Source organism: Schistocerca piceifrons, chromosome X (assembly GCF_021461385.2).
Source record: "Schistocerca piceifrons isolate TAMUIC-IGC-003096 chromosome X, iqSchPice1.1, whole genome shotgun sequence".
NCBI classification, from domain to species: domain Eukaryota; kingdom Metazoa; phylum Arthropoda; class Insecta; order Orthoptera; family Acrididae; genus Schistocerca; species Schistocerca piceifrons.
In genome coordinates, this window is record NC_060149.1 from 158,885,448 (window position 1) to 158,899,064 (window position 13,617).

Genomic DNA, 13,617 nt, shown 5'->3' on the forward strand with positions numbered 1-13,617 from the left:
AACTACAACATTCAGTGCAAGAAACTTTTCAAAAAAGATTTAATACTATCGACAAATCAGTGAATCTGTGTGGGTTTAGATTAAAGGGGCCCAACAAATGAAACAACAGAGCTCAAGAAGATAAAAAGAATTTCCAAACTAAGGACATTGTTTCCAAAATGAGATTTTCACCCTGCTGCAGAGTGTGCGCTGATATGAAACTTCCTGGCAGATTGAAACTGTGTGCCAGACCGAGGCTCGAACTCGGGACTTTTGCCTTCTACGGGTAAGTGCTCTACCGACTTTCTTTATCTCATTTTGTTCTATATCGTCCGTTGACTTTGTTCGGAGCGGACGTCTGATGACACCCGTTTAGATTTTTCGTTGATCTGTTTACTCAGTTTTTTTGTTACAGAGAGGAGCTAACCCTCTGACTGAACACGCTGAGCTACTGTGCCGGCACCGACTGGCCTACCCAAGCACGATTTACGATCCGTCCACACAGCTTCAACTGGGTAGCTCAGTCGGTAGAGCACTTTCCCGCGAAAGGCAATGGTCCCGAGTTCTAGTCTCGGTATGGCACACAGTTTTAATCTGCCAGGAAGTCACATAAGACTGTTGTTTTCGAAACTGCGCATCTTAAAACATCAGTAAATTCACTTGGCTCCTACATCGCATGATTCTTAAACGGTGGTCGAGACTTTGCTGCTCAACCTTGCATTACTCGTTGATGGTGGCCCTCTTGAGCTCATCCGGTGGGTGGGGATTTCAAGTGGTCTACAGCATGGTTCATCGGATTCAGGCCAACAGATACCGCATATGTTCGATTCGTGCCTCAAGTAGGAACACGGTGACGAGATGGACGTGATGTACTCTTGCGCTGACTGTAAGACGCAGCCATCGCCGGAATGTTGACGGTATGACCGGACAGTAGGTTGGAGGTTCGTGTTTCGATACGCCACAGTCCACAAATAGCCTTCGACGGATATGCGATGGGTCCGGCATCCGTAAATGATGGCGGCTCAATACATGACAGAACCACTTCCCTCAAGAACCTGAGGAACTGCTAACGTAAATGGTACCTGGCCGTCTCGTCACTGTTCTACGAAAATCATTAGGTGGCACACAAATCCTGCACCCGTTGATGAAGAGAATAAGACACCTCTGATCGAGTTTCCATTCCAGGCGTTATATTGTCCTTCTTTTCGCACCACAGTACTCGAGGGTTTGTACTGTTTATCGTAGTCGACATTTAGAGGCCAGATTTATCGTGTGGAGAAGATTGCGTACTGTCTGGGCCAACACAGCTCTCTCATTTCCTTTCAACAGAGCTGCGCGCTGTTATGTCACACTCGCAGTGGTACGTAAGGGTCACAAGGGTGCGAATCCAATACTGCCGCTGCGGCTGCTGGTACAGCACCGCAGCTTGTATCGCCACGGCCGCCGCATTGTAATCGCACCTTAATTTGTAGGTAGCGGTAATCAGGTGATGTTGTGGACCACGGGTGATCACTATGGCGCAGATCTTGAATGTTTAACGTCTCACGGTAGCGGCTGACAGTCTGAATGACGTCACTGGTGCGTACGCTAATTACGCGGCTACGGTCTAAACATGAAATGGCGCTTTGAGACATGTTGACAGACTAAACAACGTACACAAGCCGTATTTCTCGTTATTTATTAAAGTAAATGCGCGGTCTGCTAACCTGTACTGAGAATACAGCTTCTCTTTTATCTTTATTAAACCGGTAGCTATACGTAGCGATTTACTGTAGTCAGATCCAGTGTTTAGGAATAAATTTCCGATCAAAGCAACACTAAATTTGCACGTTTTGAGTGTGGTGACAAATTTTCTTTGAACAGTTAAGTTGAGGCCTAAATCCCAGCATTTTACAGAAAATTTAGTACTCGAAAGACATTCGTCTCGACGTGAACTAACACAGAGAGTAGGACATTATTTAAATATACTCCAGCCTTCCGTTAAAGCATTCCATTAATATTCGTCTCATTTAAATGTGTACATGAAACACAAGCACGAGAATCTCCTCACCAGCGTAGAACCAAAGATATGGAGGACAATGCTGTAGACTGGCATTTATCAGTGTTTCTTTGTCCTAATATGTGACCCGAAGGAGAAACGCTAAGGCCGCATGGTTGATTTAAAAAGCAGCGTATTACTGACTGTAATTTCCCGGTATTCTCCCTAGCAATGTCTCGCTACCATGTGACTCTGCATTGTCAAAGAATTTCGCATGTTGACAGCACATTTCATTGCAGCATATGGTCAACATGCCTCCTGAATACTTTTTTCTTAGATTACCAATGTTCTACGATATGCAGCAAAAAATTGGCAGTATTTCACTGTGTTCGTAAATGGAAGAAAGAAAGGAAGATTAGCGCTTAATATCCTGCCGACGACGTGGTCATTAGAGCCGCAGCGTAAAGTCAGATTAGGGAAGGATGGGGAAAGATATCTGCCGTCTCCTCCACAAAGGAACCAGCAACAGGATATTATGGAAATACTAAATCTGGATGGCTGAATAAGGATATGACACGCCGTTTCCAGAATATGAATCCTGTGTATCTCTCTGCTCATATGGCTTCGTGCATAAAGAAAGTAGTAGAGTGTCCTTCGAATCGTACTCTCAGCTGTGAATGTTTGTCGAATTGAATGGCTGGTTACTGAAATACTTGGAGCCGACGAGAAAATTTATACCTGCATTAAATTTCATCCCCTCCTGCACCCTCTTGATTGCTTGAAATTATGAATTTTATCCTCTGAAGGTTTCTAGTAAGCGAAACTTGATGATACAACCAGAGAAAATTACAATGTAGCCAAGGGCGTCCCATTGCAGTACAATTTCGTTTCTTACTTATAAGACTGCGAAAGGAAAACTGTGTAACTACACCTGGAGTGCTTTCGTTTATAAAATATAAGGAACTCAATGTCTAACCGGAATGAAATGCAGCAGCGTGTGATCAAGATGAGCACTTTCTCGCCAGGAAAACTGACAGATGTATACAGATGCTTGTATGTTGAAACAAAGAAATTTGCTGTCATCACAACGAAGATGAAAAGGAGATCGCAAATAGTATAAACTTCCTTGATCTACGAGAAAGCATATGTAACTTTATTTCCACGTGTATTGGGACCTCGTTTAAAAACACTGTACCTTGGAAAATAAAATATTCCATAAATTTTGATTCGTAGTGAGGACATAGTGAATCATGGTAATCGTTCCCTAGAGATATACTCAAGCACTGATCCCCAGAGTAACGACGAAATACAGGAAACTGATCGGAAGCTTTTAGAGGCACTCGAATTAAAGATAAAGATGATTAGACTCCGCAAAGCACAAATGCATTCACCTTATAATAAATTTGCAGCTGTTTCAAATTTGAGGCTTGGATGTGAAGTTCCTGTCTCTCGTACCAAGAAATGTTGAGGTATAATTAGGTGTTTTGATTTATTTATAACAGAGAGGCTGGAGGAACAAAGCCAATACAGTTTACGTAGCAGACCAGATGCAGTTAAGTTTCTCACTCGGATTAGTTTGACGGGTCACAAATTGTGTATAGCGTGGTAGATGAATAAACGCAGGTAGCTGTAGTTGACAGGTCTAACAACCTCTGCTAAAATCTATATAAAAACTATTTGCATTCCTAAGTGATCTTTGTGAGAGTATATACATATATATATATATATATATATATATATATATATATATATATATATATGACATATATTTACACTACTGGCCATTAAAATTGCTACACCAAGAAGAAATGCAGATGATAAACGGGTATTCATTGGACAAATATATTATACTAGAACCGACATGTGATTACATTTTGACGCAATTTTGGTGCAGAGATCCTGAGAAATCAGTACCCAGAACAACCACCTCCGGCCGTAATAACGGCCTTGATACGCCTGGGCACTGAGTCAAACAGAGCTTGGATGGCGTGTACAGGTGCAGCTGCCCATGCAGCTTCAACACGATGCCACAGTTCATCACGAGTAGTGACTGGCGCATTGTGACGAGCCAGTTGCTCGGCCACCATTGACCAGACGTTTTCAGTTGGCGAGAGATCTGGAGAATATGATGGCCAGGGCAGCAGTCGAACATTTTCTGTATCCAGAAAGGCCCGTACAGGACATCCAGCATGCGGTCGTGCATTATCCTGCCGAAATGTAGGGTGCGCAGGGATCGAATGAAGGGTAGAGCCACGGGTCGTAACACATCTGAAATGTAACGTCCACTGTTCAAAGTGAAGTCAATGCGAAGAAGAGGTAACCGAGACGTTTAACCAATGGCACCCCATACCATCACACCGGGTGATATGCCAGTATGGCGATGACGAAAAACGCTTCGAATGTGCGTTCACCACGATGTCGCCAAACGCGGATGCGACCATCATGATGCTGTAAACAGAACCTGGATTCATCGGAAAAAAATGACGTTTTGCCATTCGTGCACCCAGGTTCGTCTTTGAGTACACCATCACAGGCGTTCCTGCAAACGACGTCGAACTGTTCCTGCAGATGGTTGTCGTCTTGCAAAGGTCTTCATCTGTTGACTGAGGGATCGAGACGTGGCTGCACAATCCGTTACAGCCATGCGGATAAGATGCCTGTCATCTCGACTGCTGGTGATACGAGGCCGCTGGGATCCAGCACGGCGTTCCGTATTACCCTCCTGAACCCACCGATTTCATATTATGCTAACAGTCATTGGATCTCGACCAACGCGAGCAGCAATGTCGCGATACGATAAGCCGAAATCGCGATAGGCTACAATCCGACCTTTATCAAAGTCGGAAACGTGACGGTACGCATTACTCCTCCTTACACGAGGCATCACAACAACGTTTTTCCAGGCAACGCCGATCAACTGCTGTTTGTGTATGAGAAATCAGTTGGAAACTTTCCTCATGTCAGCACGTTGTAGGTGTCGCCATCGGCGCCAACCTTGTGTCAAAGTTCTGAAAAGCTAATTATTTGCATATCATAGCATCTTCTTCCTGTCGGTTAAACTTCGCGTCTGTAGCACGTCATCTTCGTGGTGTAGCAATTTTAATGGCAAGTAGTGTATATGACTCTCACAAAGATCGCTTACGAATGTAAACAGTTTCGAACCCTCGACGAGATGAGATCTGGCACCGATATTTATATAAATTATATTTAAAATCAATGGAAAGGAGGTGGAACTTTTCAAACCAAGTATTCAGCGTAAATGACATTTTCGGAACACCACTGATAAAGAGTAATTTTTCTTACTTTTATTTGTGTCTGGTTTAATCTTATGTTTTCAAAAGAGAATAAACAGCTGAAGGGCGACATACGACAGCCCCTCTCAGGTTGGTCATCGGTGCAACTACTTGCTTTCTTTACGATTCTCCCTCCTCTTTATCTTTTCAGTACATAGGGACAAACGTAAACAAAATCTCTTGTTTCTCGTAAGAATGATACATTATTTTCCCGCAGGCCATTGTATGCTACAGAGTAATTCGTACCAAAATCAGCGGTTTTCTGTCCTACCCCACTTCCGTATTGACCGAGAGATCACAGACTGTCTATATGCATCATCACGCGTCCTAATCACGCATATCATACTCTCGTGATCTCTACGTGAGACAAAGAACGCCGACTGCAGAACTGCCTCTCAGTAATCCTCGATTGCAGTATTTTTTAATGAAAGTAACGGAGTTTCTTGAGAGCCAATTGGCATTTCTCCAAATAGTGTCATTTACTTTCCCTGAGATTGTCTACTACACATCCGTTTGGGCTATACCCTCTGTTATGGTCCTAGAATGGCAGCTCTGTATGCGTTCCACATTTGCTGTCAAGCCTACTTCATAAAGACTATAACTGCTTGAACAGAACTCTACAACTTTTCGCACAAACGTCTAGTGTGTGATATCCTTTACAGAAGTTCTCGATTTTCCTAGAACCCTTATAACACATCGAAGTCGTCAGTTAGCTTCCTTACTATCGCTTTTGCCTATTCGTTCATTTCCTATTTAAATAAAGTGATCCTATAGCTGTTTCCCTCTGATTTTGTAATCGAACGTTATCAGCTTCATTCTCTACTTTACGGAAAATATCTTACATTAATCTACATTTCAATATCTACATCTACACATAGTGCATGGCGAAGGGTGCCACGTACCACTGTCAATCATGTCCTTTCCTGATCCACTCTCAGAGCGAGGGAAGAACCACTGTCTCTAAGCAGCCGTACGAACCATAATTTCTATCGTCTTATCTTCGTGCTCCTTACACAAAATGTACGTTGGTGGCAGTAGAATCGATATGCTGTCGGTCTCCATTGGCGCTTCTCTAAATTTCCGCAATAGTGTCTAGCCGCTTTTTCCTTCCAGGGATTCCTATTTGAGTTCACGAAGCATTCCCGAGATACTTGCGTGCTGACCGAACCTACCGGTAACAAACGTAGCAGCAGGCATCTTAATTGCTTCGATGTCTTTCTTTAATCCGAAGTTGTAGGGATCCCAAACATTCGAGCAGTACTAAAGAATAGTTCGCCCCAGCGTTCTATATGCCGTCTATTTTGTAGATGAGCTACACTTCCCAAAATTCTCCCAATAAAATGAAGTCGAGCATTTGCCTTCCTAATTAACAACCAGACGTGTCATCCTGTGTATTTAATCGATGTGAGTCTGTCAAGCAGCACCATTATTATTGTTGTATTCGAACTTCACAGGATTGTTTTCCTACTCATCCCCATTAACATACATTTTTCTACATTAGACCAATCTGCCACTGATCGTACCAACAATAAATCTGCCTAAGTCATCTTGTATCCCCCTACAGGAACAAAAATTTCCCGTACACCATAGCGTCATCGTTACACAAGAGTAAACGGCTGTTCACCGTGTCAGTCAGATCATTTATGCCTATTGAGAATAAGAGTGGTCTTATCACAGTTCCCTGGCGTACTGCAGACTACACCCTTGTATTTGATGAACGCTTGCCGTCGAGAACAATGTACTTGGTTCTGTTACCTAAAAAGTCTTCGAATCTTACCCCTCACTACAGAAACTTGAAATGAGGTCCTATTTACTCTACATTTTCCTTACGATCATCGAACGGTGATACTTTCGAGCACACAACAGCGCAGTGAACGGTCTGATAGTGCTGCTGCCTCTCCGCAGTAAATCAGTCCTGTATACAAGGGTTGTCCAGAAATTAATGCACCTCGTTTCTTTTCTTCAATTATTCTTTATTGAACATAATGAGAATTACACGCACGAAAGAATGGTGTTTTATCTACACACCTTAGTTTTCTACGTAATCTCCAGTCCGTTCTATGGCCTTCCTCCAGCGCGAAACGTGGGCGTGTATGCAGTGACGGTACCAGTCCTTGTCCTGGTGGCGGTCCCGGTGTTTCACTGTGTGAATCACCTCCTCATCGTCCTCAAAATACCTTTCACGAATTGTATCCTTCAATGGCCCAAACAAGTGGAAGTCCGAGGGGGCTAGGTCTGGGCTGTAGGGTGTGACAGCAATGGATGGTCTGCCCGAACGCTGCAACTCGTAGAGCTCCGCCGAACCGCCTTCTTATGACGTCATCTTCCGTGCCCAGTGTACTTCTGTATACTTCTGTCGACATCAGATGCGTCATAGACTTTGCGCAAGAGTATGTGAATATTCTCCACAGTTTCTTTCTCTGCAGTGAGAAATTCAATGACGGCACGTTGCTTGTAACGTACATCACGTAGAGACGCGATTTTGAAACTGTCCTGCAGCTACGCTATCTGCCGGAAGTGACGAAAAATTGGCGGGCTCACTGATAAGACTTCAAATAACACATACATAGCGTTTCGCATTCGTAGCATTGTTTTCGGCTGAGAAAAAGAACGCGGTGCGTTACTTTCTGGACAACCCTAGATATATTCAAAACGACAGCGACTTTATTTCGGCTTCCTTACCTGACGATAGATTCATTTCTCCTGATCATTCGCCGCCCATTACAGCGTACTGGATTACTCACAAATTTTTAGGGCCAATTGACTGTCGTTGTGGATAGTGCCTAAGGTCGTATCGTGGTTATCAGTTCACAATGTGGTATGTGTCGAACGCCGTTCAAAAATCTAGAAATATGGAATCTAAATGTTCACTGCACCTACCATCATCAAGAGAGTTTGCGCTAATAATGCTAGCTATACGCGACACGAAAGGTTTCTTCTGAATCCTCGCCGATTCTTACAGGTTTGCTACTTTTACCACTAGAACGTCTGAATGTTCGAGCTTAAAATATGCGTGCATGTCCAAAGGAACACTGCATAGTTATGTTTAACACCACAGTCACTGCAGTATCGTATTTATCCGCCGATACCAGGCAGAGACTTTCAATTAAAATATCCTCCCCTGTACGGGAATTACGTAATGTGTGTTCGGGTGCAGGTTGTGACCCATGAAGGACGACATATGGCAGTCTGGGTTTCGCCATGAGTAGTGACGGATAACCAGAGCGGGCGAGGCAACCGCTCACGTAAAGCAGAGATTCCGGGTTCGAGTCACGGTCAGCACAAATTTTCACTCTCATTATTCACTTATATAGATGATGGTTGTTCGTATTCCCAACCGCGAATACATTTAACGTTATCTATGTTGGTTTCTGATCCTGTGTGTTCTTTATTTTATCCTTTTCGTAAATATGTGTGACCTGTTCTCGTTTTCATTTAGGCAGTAAAACTGGCTGCGTCAGAATTTCTAGATAAATATAAGCTAGGAAACTAGATAATTACGCAGCGTATTCAGTTTCATATCTAACTGGAATTCCTTGTTCGCTTTAAGTGGTCTTGAAAGTTTTCAGTACCGATGGCTCTAGCACAAATTTCCTTCATTAATAAGTCTGTGCTGTAGTCAAATATCATTAAATGCGATTAACTTTCCTCTGACAGTTTCATTACATTTTGTTTGGAGTGGGAGTGCAGGAGTCCTTGTTTTCAAAACGATTAATGTATGGTATTTTGTTCGTTTACTAGGAAGTATTTATTTACAACGCAACTCAAGAAGTACTTCCGTATATCAGAACTGAACTTAATATTCGCAGTTCGTCTTTAAATAAGACGCTAGAGACTTTAATCATTTCTAAAAAAACAGATATACCCTCCTAGTTATCCTGATGAGCTTTTTGTCTTTCATCCCTCTAATAGTGCAGCAGCTGATAACCCATCTCTTACCTTTGGCACAAACGGATACACGGTGTCTGTTAGTTTTCAGGAAGTTTAATATCATTCTTCTGCGTGTAGGTCGTTTCATAACTTATTCCTGGCAGTTGTCTGATGTTGCTTTCGGTATTATTCAGCAACATTATTAGCTCTTAAGGCCGGCAGCGTATGTGTAATTTTCCAATCAATACTAGGCAAATGAAAGTCACACTCTACTGCTACTACAAAACTATCAGAATATTTCTGCGCTATCGCTTATTATTTACCTTAACGTATCGATGCCGGCTGCTCTTGTCCGTAAGAGTTGGTTGTCAGGTTCGTTTTGGATCTCGCTAGAGCTAATTCTTCTGTGGAGCCTAATCTGTCTTTCTGATATACACTCCACATGTTAGTGGAAATTTTCCATCTTTCCGCTATGACATTCAACCAGTTCGCAATTCTAATTATGATGTGAGGATGGTAGGTTTCTAAATACACGTCAGTTCTTGGACATCACTCCAAAAACTTGGCAGTTAAAAACTAGTATGTAAACATCCTCACTCTCCTTATCTGAATGCGACCGGTTGCAATAATTTTTTTCAATAACTGTTGCAGTCTTTTTACATCGTACTTTCACTTCACCTTAGAGAAAATGCAGTCTTCATGTACTCCACTCACCCAGTGGCCTTGGGTATTGCATACCAGACCTATCCAATGGAAACTTAGAGGTCTCTGCTCTGCAGCACGTGCCGAGAACTCCAAAGCCGACCTCTTCACGGAGCCGACGAAATTAGGTTTAGGCAATCAAGTCGGCTCGAGACCAGAGTACATCGATCTGACCTTGAAACAATACTGTAACCCAACAGCTGTGCTGAGATTCTATAGGTTCGGCCAGATATCTTCACTACTGTCCGCAGTCTCTGAAAAGAACAGAGAATGGTTGCAGATCGCAGACAAGATGCCGAAGTAAGCGACGATCAGTGAATGACCGTACCCTATTTTCTAAAGTACATATGTGTTTCATTCTCCTCTTGTAACGCTGTTTAGATCAGAGGATGTAATTACGCGTCTAATTCTTGGTTTCCGCATGTAACAAACCCGCCAACCACTTGAGTGGTGTCACATGGCTTGTATGTACAGACGCTTAGATTTTGGAGACGTCATTCGAGTAGTGCGATTCGTTTCCACACCGTTGAAAGTTGTTTTAACATTGATTGTGTAAATCATGGAATTCTTTTAGATAAGCTAAATCATTATGGTTTGAGTGGGGCAGTGCACAAATGGTGTAATTCATACTCAACTGGAAGAATGTAGAAAGTTGAAATAAGTGGTTCATGTAATGTTAAAACAACAGGTGATTCCTGAAACTGGGGGGGGGGGGGGCTATCAAGTACGGAGTCCCACAGGGTTCGGTCTTAGGTCCTTTACTGTTCTTGATATACCTTAATGACTTACCATTCCACATTGATGAAGATGCAAAGTTAGTTCTTTTTGCTGATGATACAAGTATAGTAATAACATCCAAAAACCAAGAACTAAGTGATGTAATTGTAAATGATGTTTTTCACAAAACTATTAAGTGGTTCTCAGCAAACGGACTCTCTTTAAATTTTGATAAAACACAGTATATACAGTTCTGTACAGTAAATGGCACAACTCCAGTAATAAATATAGACTTTGAACAGAAGACGGTAGCTAAGGTAGAATTTTCAAATTTTTTAGGTGTGTCCATTGATGAGAGGTTAAACTGGAAGCAACACATTGATGGTCTGCTGAAACGTCTGAGTTCAGCTACGTATGCTATTAGGGTTATTGCAAATTTTGGTGATACGGATCTCAGTAAATTAGCTTACTATGCCTATTTTCATTCACTGCTTTCGTATGGCATCATATTCTGGGGTAATTCATCGTTGAGTAGAAAAGTATTCATTGCTCAAAAACGTGTAATCAGAATAATTGCTGCAGCCCACCCACGGTCATCCTGCAGACATCTACTTAAGGATCTAGGGATCCTCACAGTAACCTCATATATTCACTTATGAAATTTGTTGTTAATAATCCAACCCAGTTCAAAAGTAATAGCAATGTGCATAGCTATAACACCAGGAGAAAGGATGATCTTCACTATGCAGGGTTAAATCTGACTTTGGCACAGAAAGGTGTAAATTATGTTGCCACAAAAGTCTTTGGTCACCTACCAAACAGCATCAAAAGCCTGACAGATAGCCAACTAACATTTAAAAATAAATTAAAAGAATTTCTAGATGACAACTCCTTCTACTCATCGGCTGAATTTTTAGAAATAAATTAATGGAAAAAAACTTAAACATTAGTGTCATGCAATATTTTGTGTAGTGTAATATCTTCTACAGACATCTTTTATTAACCTGACACATTCCACATCATTACGAAGTGTCGTATTCATGATCTATGGAACAAGTATTAATCTAATCTAATCTAATCTAATGATGCAACTAGACCTTCCCCACCACCTATCGGCAACGTTAAGCTGCGGGATGGTACCAAAAATTTCTAAAAACGTCAGTATCTTACAATTTTCATTGAATGTTTCAAGGAACACATGAAAGAATGACTCATGAAGAGCAGTTTGAAGCTCAGTTTACAGCAGGCTGTTTTGTACCACCCCTTTTTTGTCACGTTCCTTAAGAAATGAATTAAAATATAAGTGAGGTAAATTGTGTGAATCAGGTAAAATTTTTATTTATTTGTGATCTCGCAACCGTTATATAAAAATGTGAACATTTTCTACTGTATAACATCATCACATCCATCATGGAAACAAGATGATATGTTATGCATTAACAAGAGCTAAATTGAAATAATGCGTATTTTACTACTGTCATTCCTTCTATGAGGGCACAGCTAAAGTTTGTGCGCAAAATGTATGAGTTTCGTAGCACCTATTCTGGGCATGGAACTTGTTTTTGGGCAAAATTCATTGTAGGTTATCAAGTATTTTTGGATAACTAAAAATGCAAGACCTTCTGTAATTTCGGAACAGCTTAAGTCACTTCAGAAATAGAGAAATTTAGGGCTCTACCAGTAATGATAATAAATAATTCACTCATAATAGCTTAATAATCTGTTCTTAAATGCATTTAAACTTTTGCAACGTGCAGTCTTACGGAGGAATTGTAAAAGCTTGAAGCAGAATAATTTCAGTTTGACCTAAGCTCTATCAATTTGGACATGATAGGCTAGACAACACCCGTATGAATTATTTGTAACTAATTACTGCATTTATGACATAAATAGTGTTTTTATTAACTTTGTAAAATGTTTATTGGTAGTAAAACTTAACAACAGTTAATGAATACTGCATTTCTTTAAATTTTGTGGTTGACATAAGTGCACCCCTTCTGTAGTACACTTCACTGAAAATGCGGTGATAATGGTAACACTGAACTAAGGGATATTTTCAGGTTCTGGACCCTACCTACACATGAATATCGCTTTAAAACGTTCGTTTTTAATATAAGTCAACATCAGTTAATGAATTGTGTTGTCTTTCTATTTTTTCATTGTGAGCATTACGGAAAATACGTTGGTATTGCTAGAATTAACGCTCAAGCTAGGTGTCTCTAACAGCGCTTTACTTGCCCTCTGTGGTTTCCCAAACCTATGGTTCAAACGGCTCTGAGCACTATGGGACTTAACATCTGAGGTCATCAGTACCCTAGAACTTAGAACTACTTAAACCTAACTAACCTAAGGGCATCACACACATCACATGTCCGAGGCAGGATTCGAAATTGCGACCGTAGCGGTCGCGCGGTTCCAGACTGAGCGCCCCAAACGTATGACTACTGTTCGAACTGGAAAAGCAAGGTCTTCTGGCTCTGCTAGCGATTTGTCACATAGAAATCTTCACCTCAAACAGCTCTACACCAGTTCACGAATCAGTAACCATCGTCAGGGGACGGCCTGGCCCTAGAAAGCGGTTCTCCGCTGGAAACGTCGGCAGTAGGGGGTACGTTCTGGTCACTTTGCGACGAATTTTAGAGAATAGGATACCATCCTACTAGTCCACTAATTCAGAGCGGCCATGTGAAGCAGGTGGTCAGTTTCCAATGCAGCTTTTAGCTTTCCGCAGACATGAGTTAACTACTTCATCTAGATGCTGCGATGGACACAATCTCTAGCCGTATCTACTCGTGATAGCTGCCGGAGAGCCCAAGTATTCCAAACACATAAGATAAATAAAAAAGGCCACAAAACTAAATACGCATTACACTAATCCTGTGATTATACCTCGGTGCTTATATACCCGCGTCGGAGTCATGCTGGATTGCATGTACGCTGCAGCAACGCCCGCGAACGGTGACGTTTTGATCGCCTCTTCTACTGAGCTACGGGCAATTACCAAACTATACTGCAGTAACTATAGCATATAACATTACCGGCAGCTGGTGCCTATTACTTGGAATCTGGCACACGTTA